Source organism: Condylura cristata, unplaced genomic scaffold (genome assembly GCF_000260355.1).
Source record: "Condylura cristata isolate star-nosed mole 26May11 unplaced genomic scaffold, ConCri1.0 scaffold00027, whole genome shotgun sequence".
NCBI classification, from domain to species: domain Eukaryota; kingdom Metazoa; phylum Chordata; class Mammalia; order Eulipotyphla; family Talpidae; genus Condylura; species Condylura cristata.
The window spans coordinates 17,016,419-17,042,963 of NW_004567128.1; the positions used below are offsets into that span (position 1 = coordinate 17,016,419).

The 26,545-nt window shown below is 36.1% G+C and overlaps 1 protein-coding gene across 1 annotated transcript in view; it reads right to left on the reverse strand.

Annotated features, from left to right (window-relative positions):
- Positions 1-26,545, reverse strand: part of DMD (dystrophin) — a 1,782,468-nt gene that overhangs the window by 1,425,264 nt on the left and 330,659 nt on the right. The window lies entirely within an intron of this gene.

The following is a 26,545-nucleotide window of genomic DNA, read 5'->3' on the forward strand; positions in this document are numbered from 1 at the left end:
CTTTAAGGAAGCAGAGCTACTGAATGGGAGACTCTGAGCTAAAATCTGGGGGTATGTAATCTGCTCATCCAGTGATTTATCCATTACTTTTCACAGAAGCTAGAAGAAATGAGAAACAATCAGAAGGCTCAGAATTTGATTCTAGAATAAAAATAAATTCTACAGGGCTCTCCCTGGTGCACAACGGGTTAAAGCACCACATTATGAAGCTCTCCAAAGTGACTGCAATGCGAGTTCCATCCCCTGCCAGGAAGCTGACCCACATGGTGTGGCAGGTCTCTCCTGACCTGCCCGCTGCTCCCCTCAGCAGTGTACTTCATCAGTCAGCCTGTTCTGCTCCCCACTCTGTCTCTGGTGAATCTTTTCAACCACTACTCTTCTGGCCTGTACCCCATTTCTGTATGCATAAATAAATAAATCTCTAGAAGAATAAATTCCACAATCATCCATTCTGAGAATATTCATTGTTCCTACTATCAGATTCCTTCAAGATGTTGACACACTATTTACTTCTCAGAGAATGCCCACAGTAACTTACACACATGTATACACAACCATAATGATAGTTTTAAATGGGTCCATGCACCCAATAGATTGATGTGTAGGTAGATTTCTATGTGGGGTCACCAAGTCAGAGCCCATCTATTAATGGAGTATAAAGGTCCCTTAGCGAAGATACATAAATTGTGTGGAAAACTGTCACACACTGGAGGCATAGGGCCTTCTCCCTCCTTAGCACAAGCAGCATGATGTCACTACAGGATGAGTGCCAGACCTGCTGAGAAAGGATCTAACTCCGGATATGTAATGAACCACTCTCCACTGGGCTCCTTCAAGACTTCAGCTCAGAAGTTTGCAATGCCTTTTATACTATTTACTCACATGTCCTACCCAATTAGCTGTCCTGCAAGAGTTTGTGACTAGCTTATCCAAACAGAAATGAAATCCTAACCATCAACTTACAGCCCCTTAGTAAGAAATGATATGTTCATTCTTTACTATTATAATTCATTAATTTATCATTTTCAGAAATAGTACCAACAATGGCCAGGCAATGTCCTAGTTATGTCAAAGTTTCCAGTAGGGGAAGCGAATAAAAACAAACAAAAAAGCAAGATTATTTCTGAAAATAATGATTATTGAGAAAAAAGAGTGAGAGGTATAGAGAATGATTGGGAGGATTATTCAGAAGAGATGCTTTAAACAGGACAGTGTGTCTGGTCTGGTCGCTATGTATGGAGGCATCTCTCTCTCAAAAGATTGAAAATGGACCTGCCATAGGACCCAGCAATCCTGTTCCTATGTAAATACATCCAGAATACAAAGAAATCGTCCCCAGGCAACCTTCACTCCTATACTTAAAGCAGCACTATTTACAATAGCAAGGTGTGGAAACAAAACTTAGTGCCCCCCAGTCAAGTGGATCAAGAAGACGTGGTGTATATATCCAAAGGAATACTACTCAGTAATCAAAAATTATAAACTCAAGTCATTTGGGAGAACAAATGGGTAGAACTGGAAGGATTGGACTGAGTGAAATAATACAGAAAATTAAAGAGAAATAGCAGTCGGTATCATTTATATGTAGACTATAGATAAAACAAAGTATCAGACAAACTCTAAAACTTGCAAATAGACCATAGATATTTGTCTAGGAGAGGGTTTAAAACAGGTGGGTGGAGAGGGAAAACTCAATGGTCTATGACAGAAGACTAGGGGTGCTTTGGTGGTGACAGTGTCCATACCTGAGGGGAGACAGTCTATACTGTCAAAATACTAGCACAGATGTAGAATAATAGTACATCAATAACAATCATTCCATAAAAAAAAAAAAAGGTAGTCTGGCTAATATTCTAAATATGAGAACTTTCAGCTCAGAATGAATGGTATGATGAAGCAGACACATACAGAGAGAGGGCATTCTAGCTTATAGGACCAACAAGTATAAAGAATTGAGGCAGGAATGAGCTTGACTATAGAGTAGCAAAGTAAGGAGATTGCTATAAAGTGATGTCAAGAAGCAGACGGGCCCAGGTCAAACACAGCCGTGGTGACTGTGTTCAGCATCTGAGCTTTACCTAAGTAAAATGAGTCTTCAGATGGTGGTAAATAGTGAAAACTTGACTTAATTAACTTGGTGAAAAGATCACTTTGTATAATATGGAGAAAAGAGAGACCAGTCAGGCTGCTACCTCACTATTAGGAGGCTATGAAATATGATGGAATGTCAGTGGTGCTCTTTTTGAATAAAAGCAGCTTTTAGTTTTTCAATTAAAATGTAACATAATTGACTTCAGAAAAAATGCCATTCTCGACCTTCTTTCTCTTGCATTAATGGGGTCATTTATATATGTCAGGAGTGCTACCTCTGTACACAAGGAACAACTTTTATTTTTCAATTAAAATGTAGCATAGTTGACTTAAATTAGAAATGATCTCTTGACATTAGTTCCCCTGTTTTAATAGGATTATTTATATAATGATCAAATTAATCTTAATTCAAAAATATTGTTTATTTTAAATAATATAATGTAATGGTAATTTATATATTTTAAATCCTCATTCACACACTTAGAATATTAAATGTGAGCTCAATCTCCTGAGCATAAAATCTAGAGGATCATTACACTGATTTAAAGACATGCAAAATATTTACAATTGTGTTTCATTTGAAGCAGTGATTAAATATAATTTGCCTGTGACCTCACAGACCAAAATAATATATCCCAATAAACTGCAGATAGTTTCAGAGGTGAAAACAAGTGTTTGTACTGCTTCACGGAATGCATACGTGAGGATGAGCGTCGGCACTTGCCAGTCTATGATAAATTACTACTAGACTAATACTTGTCAGTACAGTAACAACTGACCATGTTCCAAAAGCACAAAGGGAAAAAGATGATAAACAACTACAAAGTAAAAAAAAAAAAATCACAATCATAATGAATCTAGTTCAAAGCGCAGTAATTTATCTACCAACTTCCTTATTGTCAAATCTGTATTTCAAGTGACTGTCTTGCTATCTCTCAAAATCAATTTTTACCTCAAGTTCTAATTAACATAGAAAACAAGCCATGGTAGTAAAGCTTATCTCTATCGAATCTTTCCAGAAGCATTACTAATTCTTTCTTGAAGAAAATACTCTAGGTATTCATTTTCCCACAAGGTCTGAAAATCTTCTCAAGCCCCATGCCCAGCTATAGCACTAAAACAACACAAAATACTAAGAGTAGTTCCAAGTGCAGGGGAATCATTATCATGTTAAAATTTTTAAAAAGTAACCCAAAATCCAAAAAATGCTAACCAATACTGAGCAATACCTATATAGGGTGGAGTCAAAATGCTATCAAATTTACAAATTACTATTTTAAAATTGGGTAGAGTTTTGTTACGGATGCATTGCAAAAGGTGATTTGCTTTGGGTCAAATTGTTCCTTTTTTAATGAGATAGTTTTTAAAAACTCTGTAAAGATATCTGTAGACAATCTGGGAAATATGCACACACTGACAGTAAACACACAACTTGACAGGTGAAAACAATGCATAAACATACATTTGCATTATGTCCATCAGCATAAAATTAATCCCCTTTATCCATTTTGCACACTCATTAAAAAAAAGAGTTATTTATTTTATGCATACACAACAGGGGTTTAGGTCAGAGGTGGTGAGAGGATTGACCAGAGACAGAGTGGGGAGCACAACAGGCAGATCTCCTGAAATACACTGCTGAGGGGAGCAGCGGGCAAGACAGGAGATGTCTGTTGTTGCACACTCTTTTTAACTGTAAATCCCAATGGTATTAAATACATTTACATGTTGTGAGCACATTATCACACTCATATCCATAAATTTCCATCTTTTGAGCAACTGCAACATTATACCAATTAAACAATAATATCCTGGTCCCCCCTCTCTCAAACACTGGAAACACCACTCTATTTTCTCTCTCCATGATTTCAACTATTCAAAATAACTCATATAAGTGAGATCATGCAATATTGGTCTTTCTACCTGACCTATTTCACTTGGCATATCTTCAAGGCTCATCCACGTTACAGTGTGTGTTAGACACACATTTCTTTTTAAGGCTGAATAATATTTCACTGTGTGTATACATGACATCTTGTTTTGCCTTCTACCTGGTTATGGACATTAGAGTTGCTTCCACATTTTGCTGTTGTGAATAATGCAGACAGGAACAAGTGTACTAATGATACTGGTTGAAGTGCCTTCTTTCCATTCTTCTGGGTGTATACCAAATAGTAGAGATTTCCAGATCAGATGGTAATTCCAATTCAGTATTTTGAAAAACTGTCCTGCTGTTTTTCTACAGAGGCCGCACTATTTTCCATTCCCACAATCACTGAACAAGGAATCAAATTGCTTCACATTCTTGCCAACATGTAATTTCTTCTAAAAGTATGTCTTCTAAAAGACAATATCTCATCTGGATTTAATTTGAATTTCCTAATGATTAGTGACATTGAGTATCTTTTCATGGTCTTAATGAATCTCTCTTCTTTGGTGAAATGTCTATTAAAGTCCTTTGTGCATTTTTCTAATTGCTTTGGGTATTTTGTTCTTGTTGACATAGCAGAACTCTTTACATAACCTGGGTATTAATCCTTTATCAAAGATATGATTTGCAAATAACTTCTCCTGTTCCACAGGTTGTCTTTTTACACTGAGTGCATACTTTTATGCATAGATCTTTAAAATTCTGCTGCAGCTCAATGGATTTTCCTTTTGCTGATTGTGCTTTTGGGGCTATATCCAGAAACATTCATTGTTAACTCCAATGTTATGATGTACTTAACGTTTTCTTTTAAGAATTTTATTGTTTGGACTCAATTTTAGTTTTTTAATTCACCTGAGGTTAATAACTGCATGTGGTCAATAGAAGGTTTAATTTTGTTCTTTTGTACATGGATACCCAGTTTTTCAAACACCACTTGCTGATGACTATCACATCTCCACTGAATTTGACAGGCTTGATGAAAATTATTTGCCCATATATTCTATAGTTTTTTCTGGGCTCCCAATTCTATTCCATTTGTTGATTTCCGCCTTAATGACAGCATCATACTTTCTGAGCTTTCATATGAATTTTAGGGTGGATTTTTATATTTCTTTGAGGAAAAAACTATCACTTAAATTCTTACAAAATTTGCTTCGAATCTGTACATTAAACTTAGGAGTATTTATAGCTTAATAATATTTAATCTTCCAATTCATCAATGAAGGATGTTATTTCCACAATTTTTTTTCTTTTCAGCAGTTTTGTAATTTTGAGCAAACAAATTTTTATAACCTTGGCTAAGTTAATTTTTATATATTGTATTCTTTTTTTTAAAGATTTATTTATTTATTCGTACAGAACTGGGGTACAGGCCAGAGATGCGGAGGGTGAGAGGATTCACCAGAGACAGAGCGGGAAGCAGAACAGGCAGATCGACGAAGTACACTGCTGAGGGGAGCAGCGGGCGGGTCAGGAGAGGTCTGCCATGCCATGTGGATCTCCTCCGGGGCAGGCGGGAATCGAACTCATGCGTAAGTGGCTTTAGCTTCTTAGTGCAGTGCTTTAACCCGCTGCACCACCAGGGAGGGCCTATATATTGTATTCTTTGTCCATGTTATTTTAAATAGTTTTTCTTCATTTACTCTGCATTATTCACTGATGATGTACAGAAATAAACTATTTTGCATATTGATTTTATTTGCCACAACACTGATGATTTTTCTATTAACTCTAAAGGATTTTTAGAAGTAGAACCTTTAGGATTTTCTGCATACAAAATCATGTCATCTGCAAATATTTTAAGACTTTTGAGTACATCCTTTAAATGGTGATGTTCCTGAAGACAATTTGGAATGCTAGTTAAGAGGCTTATAAAAGTTTCAATTCTCTTAAGTCTTCAGTGCTTGCCAACAGTCATTTCTTTGACTCAATTCAAGCTGTCCACTGCAGCAATAATACATATCATTAAACAAAACTACTTCACATTACAGGCATAGTAATAGGATTAAATTTACCTGGCTTTCAACCAAAAGCAACACTACTAACATTAAAATAAAATATCTTCATCATGAATTAGTAATGTCATATTAATGGAAGCTAAAGGAATCTACAATTTCTCTGGCTCATTTGCATACACATACACATTCAGATTTGTCTTAAAAAAAAAAAAAAGTAGCCATTTAGGGCCCTCCCTGTGGTGCAGCAGGTTAAAGCACAGCACTAAGAAGCTAAAGCCACTTCAGCATGAGTTTGATGCCTGTCCCAGAGGTGACCCACATGGTGTGGCAAACCTCTCCTGACCCGTCCGCAGCTCCCCTCAGCAGTGTACTTTGCTGATCTGCCTGTTCTGCTCCCCACTCTGTCTCTGATGAATCCTTTCCTGCCCCTGCATGTCTGGCCTGCACCCCAGTTCTGTATGCATAGATAAATAAATCTTAAAAAAAAAAAGTAGCCATTTAAAGGGAACCCAAGTGCACAATTTAGAAAAGACATAATAGTAAAATATCCAATTTACAATCAGCTGGCACAAGATTTCTCATGCTATTTTATTTTGCTATATTTTCTTCAATCTCATTTTATGAATTTAATTCTTCCTATTACCACATTTAAAAATAAATGTAAGACCACTACCTACATATTGTGGTTATAGGATATTAAAAATTAAATTCTGGTTAAGATATTTCTCGAATCTATCTGCCACATAAATGCTAAACTTAGGTTAGTAAAAATATTTCTTCTGAACTTTGGATGATATAAACCCCAAGTTTGTTAAGATTCTAAATTCTATTGTCATGAAACATTTTTTACTTAATTTCTAAGCATATCCTCAATGCTGATGGTCCAATTCAATTCAGAGTATCAGATTATTTCTTATCTCCTATTTCTTAGAGACAGCTTGGTATAGAGCAGCAAAAAAAGTTTGCAGCAAGCTAGGTTTTATTCCACAGGGTGTCTAATCAGGAAAAAAATGTATTTAATTACTTGGAAGCCAGGCTTTCTCATCTGGAATATGAAGCTAATGCTGTTTTACCAATAGGATTTTTGTGAGGATTACACTAAGTATTTTAAAGTATTATGAAATTTTAAGTTGTTGTCATATGAAGATTTCAGTAAATATGATATATCCATACTTAGGCATACTATGGTGCTCATAGATGTGCGCGCACACACACACACAACTGTCTCTATAAACCTGCATGTGTGTGGAAGTGGTTGCAAAATGACATAGTAAAGAAAAAGTAACTTTCATGTGTATTAAATGTTGAAGAGACATAGGTAAGCTACTATATGACCATCTCATAGGAATCACATACAAAACTATTATATTTCCAACAATGAATGAGCCAACAACTTGCAAAACAGCACACCAAAACCGTATTTGCTTTGCTAAGTGAAACTGTGAGGGAAGGCAGTGCATCCTAGCAGAAAATCTTTCAATAACCATCTATGAAAGTAAAGCAAAAAGTACGTTTTGAAAAATGAAGTGCTCCACCATGCAAACACTTTCTAATCTGCCACACACTTGGAAAACTTGTTCAGTTACAAGAATACTCATTAGATTTCTTCCAGATTCTGCATTTAGAATATGGGGAGTGAAGCCACTGATTCTTAAATGTGTTTGGGGAGAAGTATCACTATCATGACAATGGAAACCAAAACGGATTTACATAGTTACATGGTTTTGATCTGCTCTTTGCTCACTCTGGGATTGCATGAAGTGTTGTGACAACCTTGTCACCAAGACAAGTGTATTTGATCTCTGACTCAGGATGAACACTTGTCAGAAAACACTGCTAGCACTTAGCCTCCCCACCCCCCCGCCTCATATGTTGTGACAGGAGCCAGCACAGTTATTACAATAATTGAAAATGCCATAAAATTCAACACAGTCATTCATACTGTGTCTCTTTATTATGGACTTAAAGCTTGATGGAATTTACTGACCTTCACTCACTTTTGGAATCACAGCCCCATTATGGCCGTACTTTTCTTAACACAGATTGGACTTTGATCCATACTTCCTTCTTAACTTATTCAAGGCAAGTAAGCATTAAGTCCCCTACTTATAGGACCACCAGGTGGTTTTACCTTTTTAGCAGTCAGACAACCAACCCCACTCTCCAACTTTCAGAGTACAGAATTTCCACTTGCAGGCTGCTGCTCAGCCAGGCATGACACCTCCACACAGTCAGGTGTGACTTTGTGCTCGTTTGTTCCAGTGGAAGGCGGATGTGCGTCACTTCTGAAGGCTTTTAAGAAGCCACAGTGGATTACTTATCTCCTCTCCCCTCTTCACTGGTTAAATGGGGAAGAAAATGATAGAAGAGTCCCTGGAGGGACAGTAAAGGGAGAGATATATCTTAATTATGCTGGAACAAAGACAGTCACTTGCAAGGAACACCTGCAATTGGACCTATACTTCACCACACACAAACTATCGCTTTAAACCACTGAAATGCCCATAGCTGTATTTGCATGGTCTAGCAGTCATGGTCCCCTAGCAAATAACAAAAGATCACATTTGTTTGGATCTGTTGATTTAGACATAATTATTAAAACTGAGTTATAGCCAGTCATCCAGTATAAAAATTTTCCTTTGGGGGAGAGAGAGCAGATGAAGTTAAATTGTTTCTGTCACCTAAAAGTCTATGAGATGACACTATGTCAGCCAAATGATATGTTCTAGTTTTACTAATAAATTGAGAAAATACTGCTATCCAGTGTAAACAAGAAAAGAAATTAGGGCATTTATGATAAATGTGGCATTACACACTTGAAATATAAACCAGTTTCATGGAAAGGATAATCTTTAGCATCTATGACAGAAAGAAAGCGAACAAAAACAAATGTAATGTATAGTCATTACTGATCAACTATTAGCACATTTGTGGTGTATAGATGGAGCAAACCCTTGTGGTTCAGGAATGGGTGTTCCCAAGGTTGGTATAAGCGGAAGTTAGCTTACTAACTAGTATAGAACATTTTGCAAAGCAATAAAGACCAGGAAGAAAAGCTACATTTTGTTTAGGAGAAAAATGGAATTTTATGAACAGGAGAAAGCCATGTTCAGATCTGTCATTTTCAAACACTAATTATGGCAGCATATGGACAACTGTTTGAAGCACAAAGAAATTAGAGACTACAAGAGTAGCCAAGAGGCCACTGTAATAGTCCAGGCAGTAATTTTCTGGGCCATCCTGCAGAGTACAGAATTTGAAGTCACTCCCTCTATTATTGCTATTTGGAATGGAAAACTTTGTATTTCTCATTATCTGCAACCATATAAATTCATATCAAAATATACAATAACTGTTACATATAAAAAGTTTACTTCTCAGGAGCCCTCGCTGTGGCAGAATGGACTAAAGGGCAGCAGTGAAGCTCACCACAGGCTGCAGCTGCCTCAGCACCAGTTTGATGCCCGGCCAGAGAGGTGACCCATGTGGCTGGCAAACCTCTCCTGACCTGCCTGCTGCTCCCCTCAGCAGTGCATTTCATGGAGCTGCCTGTTCTGTTCTGTTCACTCTGTCTCTGGTGAATCCTCTCACTGCCCCTGCACCTCTGGCCTGTACCCCAGTTCTATATGTACAAAATAATTTTTTTTAAAAGTTTACTTCTCAGAATTCACTTTCTATGTTTGATGATGGATGCATTATTTAATTTTCTTCAATCCTAAAATATTCAAAGTAGCTAATTTCAAAAACAATGTAGGCATCAATTACATAATGAAGTGCATGAAATTAAATTGATTTGTACTATACAAAATATACACATGAAAGTGTACACTAAGTCATAACATTAATTCTTTAATTTATGTGATCATTAAACATTTATTGAGTTTCTATTTCCACTCTTTCTGCCCTGAACAAAATGTACTAAGTTCTTCCCTTATGCAGTTTAAATTCATGGACTGCAAGTAAGAATAAGATGAATAAGTACATTTTACAAAATCAGGTGTGGAAGTGCCATGAAGAAAAATACAATAGGCTAAAGAAATGAAGAATAAAAGGGAGGAGTTGGTTCTATTTTAGAGAAGTTTTACACGAAAGGTCTTTAGACAAAAGAAACATTTAAAAATAAAGCAAAATAAAATGAGCAGCTGAGTCTTGAGCAGCTGAGGCAGGACCTTGCCTAGTACTTGACACCCAGTAAGGTCAGATCTGAGTATGAAGTGAAGTCATAGTGAGCGTATCATTAGCTCATGCAATATGCCTTTGGATTATGAAGTTACTTTATTGCTAATTGAATTAGCTTTATCACCAGTGAAACATTTTCAAACCCTTTGGACTGTATCTAAACATTTTTAGGAAACTCAAATTCCTGTAACTTTAAAGACACATGGAGATGGAGATGGTGCCATACCCATTTAAAGTTTGCACAAGGTGGTACAGGGGGTTAAGACATGGCACAGTGAAGTGATCCACAGTCACTGCAGCACGAGTACGATCCCTGGCCAGGGAGCTGACCTACATGGCACTGTCCTCTCCTGTCTCACCTGCTGCTCCCTTCAGCAATGTATTTCAATGGAGCTGCCTGTTCTGCTCCCCACTTTTCTCTGGTGAAACCGCTCATCCCTGACATCTCTGGCCTATACCCCCCAGCTATTCTATCCATAAATAAAGGAATCTTTCAAAATAAATAACATTTGTGCCAGCCTTAGAAAGGCATACACAGATTAGGTAAATGAGAGTTTATTTACCTTAGATAAATAAGGTCCAAATGCTACAGCTGAAAAGAAATTGCCACTACAAACCTGTAAGTCAGAGATTTCTAAAGTTTTGAGAAGTGATACCGTAAATGCCACCTCATTTATCAAGAATCCCCTCTATCAATAATCCCCTAATTCTCAAGCTTCATCACACACATACATACATGCACACCCCGATAATAAACCCTACTCCTTCTGTATCACTCATAAGGCTTTGTTCTCATTATCATTATATTAAGCCTTATAGCTCTAGCTTTACAATATTTTCAAAATATGTGGCTCCTACAAGACACATAAAAACTATCTGCTCAATGAAATCAAATAACATAAACTATAATAACCTTCCAAATTATGTGAGTTTCAGTATTATATCTGCTATTTCAGTGGTTGAGTATTTTAGGACTAGATAGAGATATGATAATCTAAACAACAAATATTAAACATATTCAAGAATAAAATGAATGTATTATTCTTAAGGATTAATCTAAAACACACAACTATAGTCTAGAAGTTAAATAAAACAATGTTAGGTCTAACAGATTAAAGGACAGCGATGTATTTATTTAAAGTCATAGTAGGCCCTAACTGAATCAGTAGTTATATACTATGCCTATTGATTATATCATATCCACTGTTGGAGAGTAAGAGAAAAAAAACTGATGATGACCTAAAAAAAAGAACTAGAAGATAGGAACAGAAGAGAAAGCTGTCCGAGTCTAACCTGAGTCTAACCGAGTCTAACCTCAGGTCATTTACATATGTTTCTGCTTCACTTTTTAAAGCCATTAAAAACTAATGGCATATTCTACTATAGGCACCTGTTATATCCCATAAGATAAATATTCTCTTTATAGCCTATTGGCCCAACTACTAATTTAACATGCCATCAATAATAGCAACAAGTTATACATCTCCATTTTCAAATGAATATAAATATCATTTTAAAATCAGTGATTGCATTACAATAGCAACTCATTCACTGGGCACCACAGTATTATCAATATTTCACCCACATCAAGCCATTATTATTGACCACAACTCACAAATAATGAAATTGAGGCACAAACCGATTATATAAATTAGACAGAGTCATGTAACTGGTAAGGAGCAGAGGCAACATTCAAAGAAAGTATGCTTTAGAACCCATGCTCTTAACCCTTCCACATAAGAATTCTATTGCAGAAGGCATTGTGTATAGACAATAAGTGTCCACCATAAGGGTATTTCTCCTCTGTATGTGAACTAAGGTACCACTCTCTAATTTATCTCTGTATCTTGAAGAGTTAATACGGGTGGATGGAAGAGTTGATACTCAAGTTAGTCCACTTGAAGCAGCACTAGGACGTAGTATCATTTCCCATGCCAGAAAATACCATCGTCTTACAACACAGCCTAACTGTCCAAGCTCAGGTAAACTTCACAGCACTTGTTCAGACCCATCTCACTGCAACTCATCTAGTCAACCAAGTCTGAACAACCCCTATGCCAAGCAGTCTTAGAACCACCTTGTGTAGCAGGTAAAAATATGGAAGTACCCTTCCCTGGTGCTCCTGTCTGCAGAGACTAAGAAGATTCTGGGCAAGTGGTGGTCACCCTTGCTCAATAAATTATGGGAGCCCAGCTTTACATTTCCCTGGAGGGTATTTTTGGGCACTTTGACAGAACTCTTTCATAAACTGAAACTGGAAATGAACATTTAGTGTTTACACTCAAAGATTTTTTTTTTCTTTTTAACGCATGTTTGCTGTATCTATCAGTACCATCTCTAGTTCTACTTAGAGTTTAAGTCCATCCCAATTTCCTCTCTGGGTCCAATTTATACGTGCAATGTGTGAACTTCTAGTATCTGGCCTATACTAGAAGAGAGGAAGTATTTGGTTATCAATGGGAATACAGATAAAATGACAAGATTTCAGCCAAGACAATTTAAGATTAAATGGCTAACAGAAAGAGACAGGTTAAAAGATATCTGAAACCCTTAGCAGGAGAAACTTCCTAAGAGCTGGCAAGGGTTCCTGGGCTGTCACAAAGAAATAGTTGACCTATCTACTAAATAAGCTATTAAGTTTAACATTCCTCATCTAACTAACATGAATTAGCTATTAGCATGTACTCATTTCCTCCTCATGCAAGACATGGGACTAAGTCTTGAGGGAATGAGAACAATTCATAGGACACAACTTCTCCTTAAAAGCCGTTTAAGTCCAAGGCAAATTATACTAAAACACTAATTCCAAGCACATTTTAAGTTAATCTGGATTTATTCTGTCAGAGGAGTTCTTTGAGGTAGTGTACTGATTAATGCAGAATAAATTGTTTCAAGTACAATGAGGAATTGTTCCCCAAGCTTTCCTGTTTATGAAACTCAAAGCTAAACCACTGATCTTCTGAAATGCTTAATTATCTATACAAAGTAAATAAACTCATCCAACCAAAAATGTGCTTGTGCATGAAGCTGATGTTTTATGGTTATGAAAAGTCAGACCAAAGTAGTATGAAATTAGAAACACATTATGTTACATTTGATTCACGGATAAAGTGAATGGAGCTAAGTGGGTCATAAAAATGTATATGTAGTTTTATAGGGCACGCGGCATGTAACAGCCTAAGTTTCTTTCTTTTTTTATATTTACAGTAATTAAATGTAACCAACAAGCCCCACAATTATCTGAGTAATTAGTTTGTCAATTAAAAACGAATGCTGATAAGATTAGCTAGGCTTCTAGGTAACTTTATTTTGCATCATTACTATTTATCCAGGTCAGAGTCTTACAGCTAGGACTATGGTCCAGATAGGGAATAACTAGCTGTTAATCCTACTGAATGTGGGGCGTACTGGCGGCGGGGGGGGAGATGCATGCAAAATTACTGAGGTAGTGACAAAACTGCTGTGACACTCAGACAATCTAAGTTTATTAAAAACATTTAAGTAAGTATGAACCCTCAAAAAGCTTACTCTCAGTTGAAGAGTAATTGTTTATAGCAAAAAATAAAACATTGTTTTCAGGTATCATTATTCTTTCATTCATTTGGAGGGACTGACATTCCCTTTCAGATGAGGGTATAAAATGTAAAAACAAAAACTCTGAACTTAAAACTTGAACAATGCAGCTCTCCAAGAAATGTTAGTATTTTCAGCCTTGAAATAAGATTGTCCCTGTTTATTGGACAAACCTTTACCTTTGAAAAACAACATTTGGATATGCTAATGTAAAGCAAAGACACATCTTTCAAAGGAGAAATGTTAGATGCTTTTCCAATGATTCAAACCAGTTCTGCACATGCATGTAAAGGTCCATGGTCACAATGACAACAGCTTCTTTCTGCAGATTAGTTTTATTTTTACAATGCTCTTTCTCCCCAGTGTAGAATTAGACATCATTATGCCCTAGTCACAGCTTACTCAGTTTTGGGTGTCGAAAGGAAGGTGTGTGTGACTTTGTCTTCATGTACATAACTATGTACATGTTTATGTGCACACCTGTGAAAAGTATATCAGAAGTGATCCTGCAAAAATTCTGGGAGGCGGAGAAGTCCATCAGATCATGGCCATAAAAGACATCACCAGCCCTCCCTGGTGGCACAGCGGGTTAAAGCACAGCACTGAGAATCTAAAGCCACTTCCACGTAAGTTCGATTCCCACCTGCCCCAGAGATGACCACATGGTGCGGCAGACCTCTCCTGACCCACCTGCTGCTCCCCTCAGCAGTGTACTTTGTCGATCTGCCTGTTCTGTCTCTGGTGAAGCCTCTCACCGCCCCTGAGCCTCTGGCCTGTACCCCAGTTCTGTAGGCACAAATAAATAAATCTTAAGAGAGAGAGAGAGAGAGAGAGAAAGAGAGAGATCACCAAGGCTATGAATGAGGTCTGGGCTCAATACAGCTCTAGACTTGGCAGTGGGTAGTGATGATTAAAATTGAATGATTCAGGATATATGGAATATACTATTACTTGTCAATTTAATTTTCACATGACACTGCCAGCTCAAAGCTGTGTAATAGTTTCCTCTGAAGAGAGAAGAAATTCCTACTGCCCATCAGCCTTCAAAATAGCAGGTTCCACCTAAGAAATGAAGATTCTGCTCTAGGGTGATAGAGGCAGGCCCCTTCCTGCCTCCAACGATATCACTCCTGACCCCTACAGAGATGACCACTGCTGGGAAATTCAGCTGGTCTCACAGTTAAACACATGATACAACAGACCATCTAAGCCATGATATGGACAGCAAAAATTGGCATGGAAGCTGCATTCATTTTCAATTGCTGTTGCAGCAAATTCTCTATAACCTGGGAGTTCAAACAACACAACCGTATTATCTTACAGGTAACCAAAGTCAATCTAACATGGGACTCGTTAGGCTAAAGTCAGGTGTTTGAAGAACTGTGGGCCTCTTTGGAGGCTCCAGGGGAGAATGAGATCCTTTGCTAAGCCTCCAGTATCCTCTGGCTCATACTCTTCCTCCTCCATGTCCCAAGCCAGCAACAGAAGATGTACTCTCTCTTAGATTACACCATGCTCATGTACTCTTCTGCCTCTCTCTTCCACATTTAAGCACACACTGGACTAAGTAGGACCCACCCAAATAAACCAGAATAATCTCCCTATTTCAAGATCAGCCTATTAACAACCTTAATTGGTTTCCATGTAACATTCATCCATTCAGGGCTTACAATGAGGACCTCTGAGGGAAGCCATTACTCTAGCTATGACAGAGGAATTTGAACCTATAAACCTAAAAATAAAATAAAATAAAATAAATCCTATTAATACACAATTTTTTCTATTGATCTATGATTCTCTTCTGGTGTTCCCTAGCAGTCAATGTTTTATGCTCACAACTTAATTTTCTGAAATGGTTACTGTAGTACAATTTAACAAAGTAAAATGGGTATTTCAAGCCAATTGGTAATAGGGTAATAGATGAAATATTGTATAAGTCCACTCATAGATGGCAGAGTAGCGTACAAAGTTTGAAAAAACTGAATTTCAAGTAAATGTCATCCCATGGCTTCCCATTTAGTATAGATTTAACTTTACACAAGGAAATCACTACACAACATACACTTCAGCGACATCTTTAAAGACAGAGCACCCAACGCCACAATAGTGAAGGCAAAGATAAATAGATGGGACTACATCAAGTTAAAGAGCTCTGTACAGCAAAAGAGACATTACTAAAAACAAACAGAAAGATCACTAATTGGGAAAACATTTTCTCACACAAAAGTAGCCATAAAGGACTGATCACAAAAATATACAGAGAACTGATGAAACTCAACAAAAATGAAGTAAACAACCCCATCAAAAAATGGGCAGTAGAGCTAAAAAGACACTTCTCCAAAGAGGAAATGCAGATGGCCAACAGGCATATGAAAAAATGTTCAACATCACTCGTAATAAGGGAGATGCAAATTAAAACCACAATGAGATACCACCTCACCCCAGTGAGAATGGCACATCTTCAAACAACTAGCAACTACAATTGTTGGCGAGGATGTGGAGAAAAAGGAACTCTCCTGCACTGCTGGTGGGAATGCAAACTAGTACAACCACTATGGAAAACTGTCTGGAGGTTCCTCAAACTGCTAAACATGGAGCTTCCCTATGACCCAGCAATCCCACTCCTAGGTATCTACCCAAAAGACACAAAAACACTGATTGAAAAAGATTCTTGTACCCCCATGTTTATTGCGGCTTTATTTACAATTGGAAAAACATGGAAGCAGCCCAAATGCCCAAAAGTAGATGACTGGATTAGAAAGATGTGGTACATATATACAATGGAATTATTACTCAGCATCCAAAAAAGAGAAACACATGTCTTTTGCAGCAACTTGGATGGAGCTGGAAAAGATCATGCTTAGTGAGATAAGCCAGAAAGAGAAAGAAAAATACCAGATGGTTTCACTCATAGCAGGAGTATAATGGACCAGGCGAGAACATAACAAAAATAATGAACAACCATATACCAGAGACATTCTGTGGGGGCGGGGTGGGGAATGGGATCAAAAACGGGGGTGAAAAGGGGGGGGGGGGGGGAGGGAAATGCACGGGACTATGGTGGTGGCACAGGGGTGATTTGGTGATGGGAAACCCGTGGGGATTACAATCGAGATGGGAAAAAAAATGTGCAAAATGATGTAAAAATAAACTTTGTAATAAAAAAAATAATAAAAAATAATATGGGGCCCTCCCTGGTGTTGCAAAGGGTTAAAATGCCACACTACGTGGCTATCCTCAGCCACTGCAGCAGGAGTTCCATCATGGTCCATGGAGCTGAACCACATGGCACAACAGACCTCCTGTCTCACCTGCTGATCCCCTCAGTAGTGTATTTCAGTAAATCCACCTATTCTGATCCCCACTCTCTTTCTGGTGAATCCCCTTACCCTACTGCACCTCTGGCCTGTATCCCAGTTCTGTACGCATAAATTAATATATTTTTAAGAAATGATAATAACCAGAACTTTTTTTTACTAGAAATCACATAAAAAAACATAGACTACCAGACTTAAAATGGTAAGGACCTTATTATGTGAGAAATAAATGAACTTTGAAATAAGGAAACAGAATAACAGGTTATGTTTCTGCTCCTAAACCTCACTCTTTATAAATGTAAGCATTTAGGCACACTGATTGAAATTAGGGAAACAAAGTAAAAGCCAGTTGCATGGATACAAATGATTTATTTAATAACCTCAACTAAAAGATTGTGATGCATCCACAGTTTTACTTGATGCTAATGTGTGGTCATTTATTAGAAGTAATGACACTCCTGAACAGGCTTCATACATTTTAAAATCTACTACACGTTAATTAGTTTGTGCAGATTAGATCACATTCTTTGGTGTAACAGTTACCTATGTAACTTGCTTTTTGGCTCATACTGAATTGCTAATTGCTTGGAAGAAATGTATCTTTCTCTTTTTCATGCACTTGGAGTATAGAGCACTTACATGAAGTTGTCAATCAATATAAATCTGACAAATTAAAATGAATTTCTACTTGATGAAATAATGACCATTAGGCACGTAAATTTTATAAACTTTTTTAGTCTAAAACAAATTACAATATCAGACTTAGAAATAGGGACTTCAAAATGTCTAGTTTATAATGCTGTGGTAAGATCCACCCATTGAGGGGCAAATCCATTCTATCTAGCCACCTGTCCAAATTTGAGGTCTACAAAAATCACATTTTTATTTGTTGGACTAATATCTATGTGTTCAATGTAGTAAAAGTAACATTAGCTAAAATAGCATTCCCTTATGATAATGATGGAACTGTCATATATAAATAATCAATGTTTCAGTTCTGATAGTAAATTCCATTTTTAAGTTTCCATCCTTTCTTTAAAGGACACCATCGGAACTTTGAGATTGCACTGAATCTGTATATTTCTTTGGGTAAGATTTTTTTAAAACAATGTTAATTCTCCCAATCCATGAGCAAGTAGTAACTTTCAATTTTTTGTTTGTGTCTATTTCTTTTAACAATGGCTTTGAGTTTTCATTGTACACATCTTTCATTTTGTTAGGTTTATTCCTAGGTATGTAATCATTTTAATGATATGGTGAAAAAAACATTATTGATTTTTTCTCTCTCTTGCAGTTCACCATTTGCGTATGGGAACACAACAGATGTCTGTATATTGATTTGGAACCTGCTACTTCACTGTAATTATTTAGTTATCTCAATTAGTTATTTAGTAGCTGTTCAGGGTGTTCTCTGCAAATTATCATCCCATCTACAAATAGTGATAATTGTAATTCCTCTTTTCCAATCTGGATTCCTTTTATATCCTTCTCTTGCCTAATTGCACAAGTGAGGACTTCCAATTCTATGGTGAAATGTACTGTGAAAAGAGATACCTTTTTCTTACTGCTTATCTTAGAAGAAAAGTACTGTTTTTCACCATTAAATATGTCAGCTGAAGGATTAGCATACATGGCCTTTATTACATTGACATAAATTCCTTCTATCCCCATTTTATTGAGTTTTTATAATTAATGGAATCTGAATCTTCAGTATATATTGTTCACGCTCCACATTAGCGTTCTCTAGCACTTTCTTCTTGTGGTAGATATCTAGTATGCTACCAAAGAGATAGCTAATGTAATGTCAATCATCATTAATTATCTGATACCTGCTTTGTGATCTAATGTGTAGCCTGTCCTCACGAATATTCCGTGTGCATCTGAGAAGAATATGTACTCCGCTTTTTAGAGATGCAGTGACCTATAAATGTCTATTAAACCCACCTGTTCTAATCCCTCATTTAAGGTCGTTTCTTTGCTGATTTTTCTCTCTGACTGATGTGTCTGTTAATCAAAGTGATGTGTTAAAGACCCTCCTCCCAACTATACTGTGCTGCTCCCAATGTCAGGTTTAGATTTTTCAGTATCAACTCCTATATTTTTAGGCTCCTTTATATAGTGAGTGAGTGAGAATGTGTGTGTGTGTGTGTGTGTGTAATGTATACATGTTTTATGTTTTTCTGATGTATCAATTCCATAAAGATTATATAATACCTGTCCCTGTCTCTTGTTACCTGTTTTAGTTAGTTAGAAGTTGTTTTATGTTTTTTATCTAAGTATGGCTGTCACTGCGTTTTTAAGTTCCATTCCTTCTGAAAAATTACTGTTTTCAAGACTATTACGGTTATTCAGCATTGCTCATTCAATCTAAGATAACAGTAAACAAATGAGAATATTCCTTCAAGCACCGCCATTTTCTTCACCAGCATATATTAAGGTTTAAGAACATAGGGAAGTTATCAAGTTTTTACTTTTGCATTTTTTCTTAAAACATTTCCACCTACTATGAATACACAGATATCAGATAATAGAAAATTTATATCAGATAGTATTAAAATTTTATTGCAACTAATATTTTAAACCAGCACATTTACTTGTATTTTAAAATGTTAAGATTAACTTCTTATCTCCTAGTTCTTTAATAGCCTATATTCTGTGCTTTATTTTTTCTCACTTTTCACATGCAGGTTTTATATGTTCTGGTGGAAGAAAAACTGGTAATACACCAGTACAGAGAAAATTACATGTAATTATTTCACTTTTATACATGAATTATATTCATTTTAATGTTTGCTCATTATATTTTGAAATGAGTAGGTTTGTCCTTATTTTCAGCCTTTTCTAGCCAGGCTCCTGTACTTCTCTAAATACCTAAGTGTTCTATAATTCTCATTGTATTAGACTCATCTTTCCCTAACTCCTGCTTGCTATCTATATTCAGACCCCTTTGCATTAATAGCTACAACATTACTATAAACCATTGTTACTTCAGTGGGAAAAAAAAAAAACATACTGCCTAATTTTTCACCCCCTAGATAGCATGGTCTACAATTATATTCTATGTGATGCAAGATAGCTGTTATCAAGGGCTTCTCCATATGACTACAGAACATTATACATTTTAAATAAATCATTTCTCAAAAGAGCTCAAAAGATACACCCTTTTCCCTGATGTATGTATAGTCATTTCACTTTAAACACTTTTATGTACAGTGTCTCCACTGCTAAAACATAATGAAACTGTTTCTAAGATACTCTTCCAAGGTGTACATTCGCCCAACTGATTGTATGAGAGTCAACAACCAAGTTCTCAACTGACTCAAAAACCCATGAACACAAATATGCCATACAAAGTAATTTAATATTCAGCCTGTGGATATTTAGTTCTTCAAATAATCTCAATACCTCCCCTACTGCACCCCAGCCATATTTTAGGAATTTCAATCTAGATGAGAGATAGTCACATCACAAACTGATTGAGGAAATTACTTGAGAGAGTGAGGTATTTTGGCACACCTTAAGAAATGCCTTTGCCATGTCTTTCTATGTTAATAGTTAACCAAGGGAGAGTAGAGGGGAATGTACAGGTAACTTTTAATGGTTCTCTTTGATAACTTTAGTGTGACTTGTATAGAGTCCCAAACCTGAAAGATTTGTAAACCTCCTTCCACTTTGATTCATTGTTTCATTATTAACTTAGAGAAACATCATAGCAAAAAAGACAGAATCCACTATCTAAGTCTGGTTCCAGTTTATGTAACTAATGGATTTATTTCCAGCATACGTGAAAACAGGTAAATGATGCATCTCCATGTTAAACAAAACGAATCAGTCCTGTGATAGACAATAACTTTTTGATAAATGCAAAGGAAAAATCCTGGGAAAGGGAAGGAAGTATTTTGAATGATGAGTATTTTCTCAGTAGTTGCAGAAACTCAACTTAATTCACTGAGTGGTATGGGCAAATTACTTAAACTTTTCCACCATAAGTGACAATAATAAGATCACCCTCGCAAGATTTTTATGGGAGTAAAGTGACATTATATCTATAAAGTACTAATTTACTGTGCCTGGCACTTAATACATGTTCAATAAATATCACACCATACAAATGCTACTCTGGTTTCCGAAGAGTTTTTCAGAGATTTTTTGGAATTCGTCCAATCACCCACACATTGTTAAATAATGTTATTATGCAGGAAAAAAAATCTCAGTAGTTACAGAAGAGAAACTTGTATTTTCTCAGGTGTGCTAATTCGTGTCTTACAAATACTGTAATTATAGGAATAGGCATTATAATTTTAAACTAATCTTGCTAGAAATCTTTCATACAGAACTAACTGCATGTGTATGTAACTGAGAAAATGAGAAAGGCGAGATGTAGCTGATGTCTTGTGAAGGATTAGGTAACACTCTGGAGCTCAAGAATGTCAAAGACCAACATCTAGAAATCCAGCTGTGAATCAGAAATATCCCTCAAATTAGGAAGCCGGAATGAGTGGGAGGGTCACAGGGAAAACTGCAATTTACTTAATTTGGGGAAAGTCAGCATTTATCCCAGAGACAGGCAAAATAGTAAGATCAGTTCTCCCTAATTAAGGTAATTTGTAGGAGTAGAAAGGAAAGTAACAGTTAATCTCCATAATATTTCAGGCACTTGACATGTTTAAGTTACTGTTTCTGAACCTGTATTACAGGCTAAACACTTTATAGCTGCTACTTAATCTTCACAGGACTGTCAGGTAGACATAATTGATTCTAATATGGGCATGAGTAAAAGGCGGCTCAGAACGTTTCCTAGTATTATGTAACTAAAGCCAGAAAAAAAAATTACCCAAAGCTGGTTGGCCCTTTGAATAAATGGCTAAATTCAGGACTGGACTAATCTGAGTTTGCTTTGAAATATGACTAGAATCTTGTTTCCTTAAAAACAATGGAGTTAAGTGAGATCATCGGGTGCTTCTCTTTCTTCTAATTCCTGCTAGCATAATCACTTCCAGCTCTCTCCATGTTGCAGCAGATGGCATGTGTCTTGTTTGACTGTTGAGTAATATTCCATTGTATACATATATCACACTTTTTGATTCATTCCTCTATTTGTTCCATGTCTTGTCTGGAGAGAACTACAGGGACTACAGTAATGTTAGGGGGAACTTAGTGATTAATTTAAAAAGCGGAGTTAAGAAACTGTAGGCTATCATGTCTTTGTTCTAAGAAGAACTCCTCGTGTGCCCGTGAAGGGGCTGTGAAGAGACCTGCAGGCCTAGCCTCTATGACCAGGATTCCATTAAATACTGGTGGGAAATCCAGGCCTGAGTTTCTTTGCCTCCGTGGCTCGCACTAACCTTGGCGCTTTTTCACAACAGCTCTATGCATCTCATATGAGTGAGGACAAACAAAACTGCAATTTCGTTGCTTCTGGGCTATCCAGTGTCATAAAGGTTTCATACCAGTGTATCGCCAGCATTGTGTGCTTTTACATATCGAAGCAAATGTAGTATTAGATTGAACTCTATTAAATTTGACATTATTACTGCCAATTTGATCCCCTTACAACTAAAATGATTTGACCACTGCTCCAACGATCATTATATCCTAGCACTAAAAGTTATATATCTGGCTGAAATACAAACTGTTTTGTAAAACTAACACTAGATTATGACCTGTGATAAAAATCAAACTTGGGTGGCATTAATATCAGAAACCATGAAGTTAAAGCTATCCACTCTTTTAAGGATTTAAGGATGTCAAACTAGTTTTTTGAAAAAAGACTTACAAAGCCATTTTTCTTTTTTATCCTTCACTTATCCTTTATTATCTCTTACTTGTTATTTACCTCTGGAATAAGAGACTTTTTCAGTTGTACCAATGAAAAAAGGTATTTACTGCATAAAGGGATCATCAAAGGTGTCCCCCACCACCACCATGAAGTAATGCAAAATGGAGTGTTATCAATAAAAAAGTGAGCATGGAAGGGCGAAAAGGGAAAAATAACAGAACAGAGAGTCAAGGACCATCTCTGTGCAGAGTATGAATGCCATTCTGTCCCAAACTCGTCTGTGAAGTAATGAACAGAAGAGATGGGAGAGTGAGCGAGCTGTGTGAACAGGAGATAAGGCAAGTCCTTTAATCCTAAAGAGAGCATTCTGGTGCTCAGCCTTACGTGACAAGTCTATTTCTATTTTATCTGGTGGATGAACCATTTCTCATTAATGACAGGACTGCTAGCAATAAGCAGTGATCCAGTAATTGAAGACCTGGACAGCAAGCTCAGTCACTTCTTGAGGAAGTAAACAACAGAAGTTGAAACAAACCCTGAGATGACAGGTTTTGCATTTTAGCCTCTAAAATAAGTGTATTTCAAGGAAGCAACCATTTGGTTGCAGTTATTTTTACCTTGTCTATGTGTCCACCCAAATTTCACATGATGAGCCTTGTAAAATTTGCTGGCTTCAGGGCCCATCTCCAACCAATGAATTCAGAGTATCTATTCTATCTCCACTGTTTTTGTAAAGCTCCCCCAGATGATGCTAGTGGGCAGTTCTGTTAAAAGTCCTAGGATGCTAAGAAGAGAGAAACCTGAACTTGATTCCAGTTCATCTAACCACTGGCGTGGGATCTTAGTTTTAGCAAAGCTCCCCAAACCTCAATTTCTCCAGCTACAAAATAAGAATAAACTGTTCTGGTGTTACTGAGTGAAAATAAATAAGATAAAGTTTGTGAAGTTCCTAGAACATGGTAATCTTACTTAAACTGTAGTCATACTTTAGCTAAATGAACTTCGCATATTTGTGTTTATATCACTGGTGACAAATTAGAAAAATAATTTTGGGGAATACTGTGCTTCAGTTTGAGATAGGGCTTAGTCGTCAGTATCAAAAAATAGCACACAAATGATACTGTAAAACAAGTGGTTATTTCTGAAAAGTACAAATGCTTTCAACCAGTTTAATAAACGTTGATAATACATAAAGTCCCCATGACCTTAATAACAGTAACACTGCTCATCTGTCAAGTAGATATCATGACCCCCACAAGTTTGGTCTAAGACAAGAAATCTTAATAGCTTGTTATTTTTAAGTATAAACACAGGTCTACTGTAAAGTTTTCTCTCTTTTACAAGGATTCAATCCCATTATTATAAGAAAGTATCCTGGTCTTAAGAATTAAATGGCATCAACCAAGACCCCAGCGCATCAATTACCCAACTCTTATTTTCATCTTATATTTATATTTCAGTTTTTAAATGGTCATGCACTTTTAAATCAATGATTGTGCAATCTGAAAATACGAATCAATATGGTATCTATTTTCCATGTACTCAATTTGAAAGTTATCAGATACTCATTTGCACGTTCTGTGACATCATCTTAATATTTAGCAAACAATTCCATTTTAAAGACAGTAAAATGAATAAAAACATCCCAACTATAAGCAACATATGCTTTAATTCCAAACATTATGAATGACTTAATTAAAACCTTAGAGAAATTTCCATAGAAACACTGAAGTTATGCATGCCATTTTATTATCATTTTCTCTCATTATTTAAATATTCAAAATGTTTCTGATGAAGGTTACACATTCTGTAATAAAAAGTAAACAGATACCAACTGTGGAACACTCATATCATGAACTTAACTGATACCACATTTATTGCTTCACAGATGAGTTTTATTAAAATCATAGCAAAGAAGCAACAATGTTTTCCTAGTATTTCCTTAACAATCCGATGGGTTCCTAGTGATGCTGTATGTAGGGACACCACCCGCCAACTATCATATATACTGTCATGGGGGCATGGTGCATAAAAACCCCAACTGCTGAAATAGTGGATAACTGTAAGTCATTCACTATCACGTCTCTAAAGCCTAGGGCCTTATGTTTTACCTACTAAGTAAAAAGCTATTGTAAAAAAAAAAAAAATCCTGGGAAAGAGATTCCCAGTCATTTAAGACAAAGTTTCTGCTCAGATATTTCAGGGAAAATTTAGTCTATACACTCACATACAATGCAAATCTCATATCAAGCGATTGAACTGTTTCATTATTTAATTTCTAAAACTGCATGAGAAACTATGTCACTTGACAATAACAATGAATATTTATTTTAAAAAGCAATTCCTGTAAGAAACAATACAAAACTGTCAAATGTTTTTCATGAAGTCAAATTGTGATAAATTTAAAAAGAACATGAAAGGCAAGCAGAGAATGATATAAAAACTGTAAATTCAATCCACACATACACATAGGTATTCCTTTTAATGTCTACAGGTTTTCTTGTTGCCTAAGTGGGTTAATCTGGCAATTATTTTAATCAAATTAATTGTCAAAACAACTAAAATGGATCAGAAGATAAATAGCTTCAGTTTACTAGTCTTTTGCTCAAATTTGCCCTGAAAATATTTGGTGTTCTGTGCTGTTGGAATTGAGAGTAATACAGAAAAAAGAAAAGAATGAAAATCTACATCTATATTCTCCCTTTTTTCTATTTCTCTCTCCATTCCATCCTCTCTTGCCCTCACCTCTTTCATGCCTTTTGTTGGCTTTCAAACTACTAGCACGTATGTGTTAACGTATTTTTTTAATTGGTATTGTGACAAGTAATTGAAGTTTTCACAGGGAAAGAGGAATGCAACAGCTAATATCTTAGTTATTATAATAACCTGATCCCAATACAAGTATGATATATTTATATTGATTTTCATGTTAATATTATATTTGTGCACTACTACGGCTAATCTTTTATTCATACAGAGCTGTTTAAATCTATTTTGTCATGTATTACTTTCATATGTGACGTATTGTCCCTTTGGCCCTTGAGGTATTTTTAACTATTTGAGGTATTTTAACTATTCGAGGTATTTTTAGCAACCACAAAACTAAGGATGCCTTCAAATACCATAGTGAAGTTGTCGTTAATAAAAATACATTAATTTTTATCAAAGTAGCAGCAGATGCCCATGAACAAAAGGCAGAGAAAAAAAAATTGTTTCAGGATAAAAACTAAACATATTCAAGGATATTCTAAAAAGTAACCTAACAGGATCCAATGGTATGCAAGGTAGGAATATTATTAATCACATTTCTTTGGACTTCTGTGTTGGCCATCATTAATCCTAAAGCATAATTATTATACATATCTGTATGTTACTATTTTCTCTAAGCAATGCTAATACAAGCATATATTTAAATTATTTAACACAGGTTATCCCAAATTCCTTTGCTAAAATACTGTGCTGAATACATTAAGCAAATAAGACAGCAACACTAAAGCTAGTAATGTACCCCAATCTGTTGCTAATACAATAATGCCATCTCTAATTTGCTCATTTCAATGGCAATCCACTGAAGTTCAAAATTAAAGAAATATTTTCATTATTATTACATTTAACACTATTAAACAATATAATTTGGTCTTAATGATCAAATTTTAATCTTTCTTTAAAAAAGAAATCCTGGAAAAAGTGGTTTCCTGCTGACATAATAAGAACATTA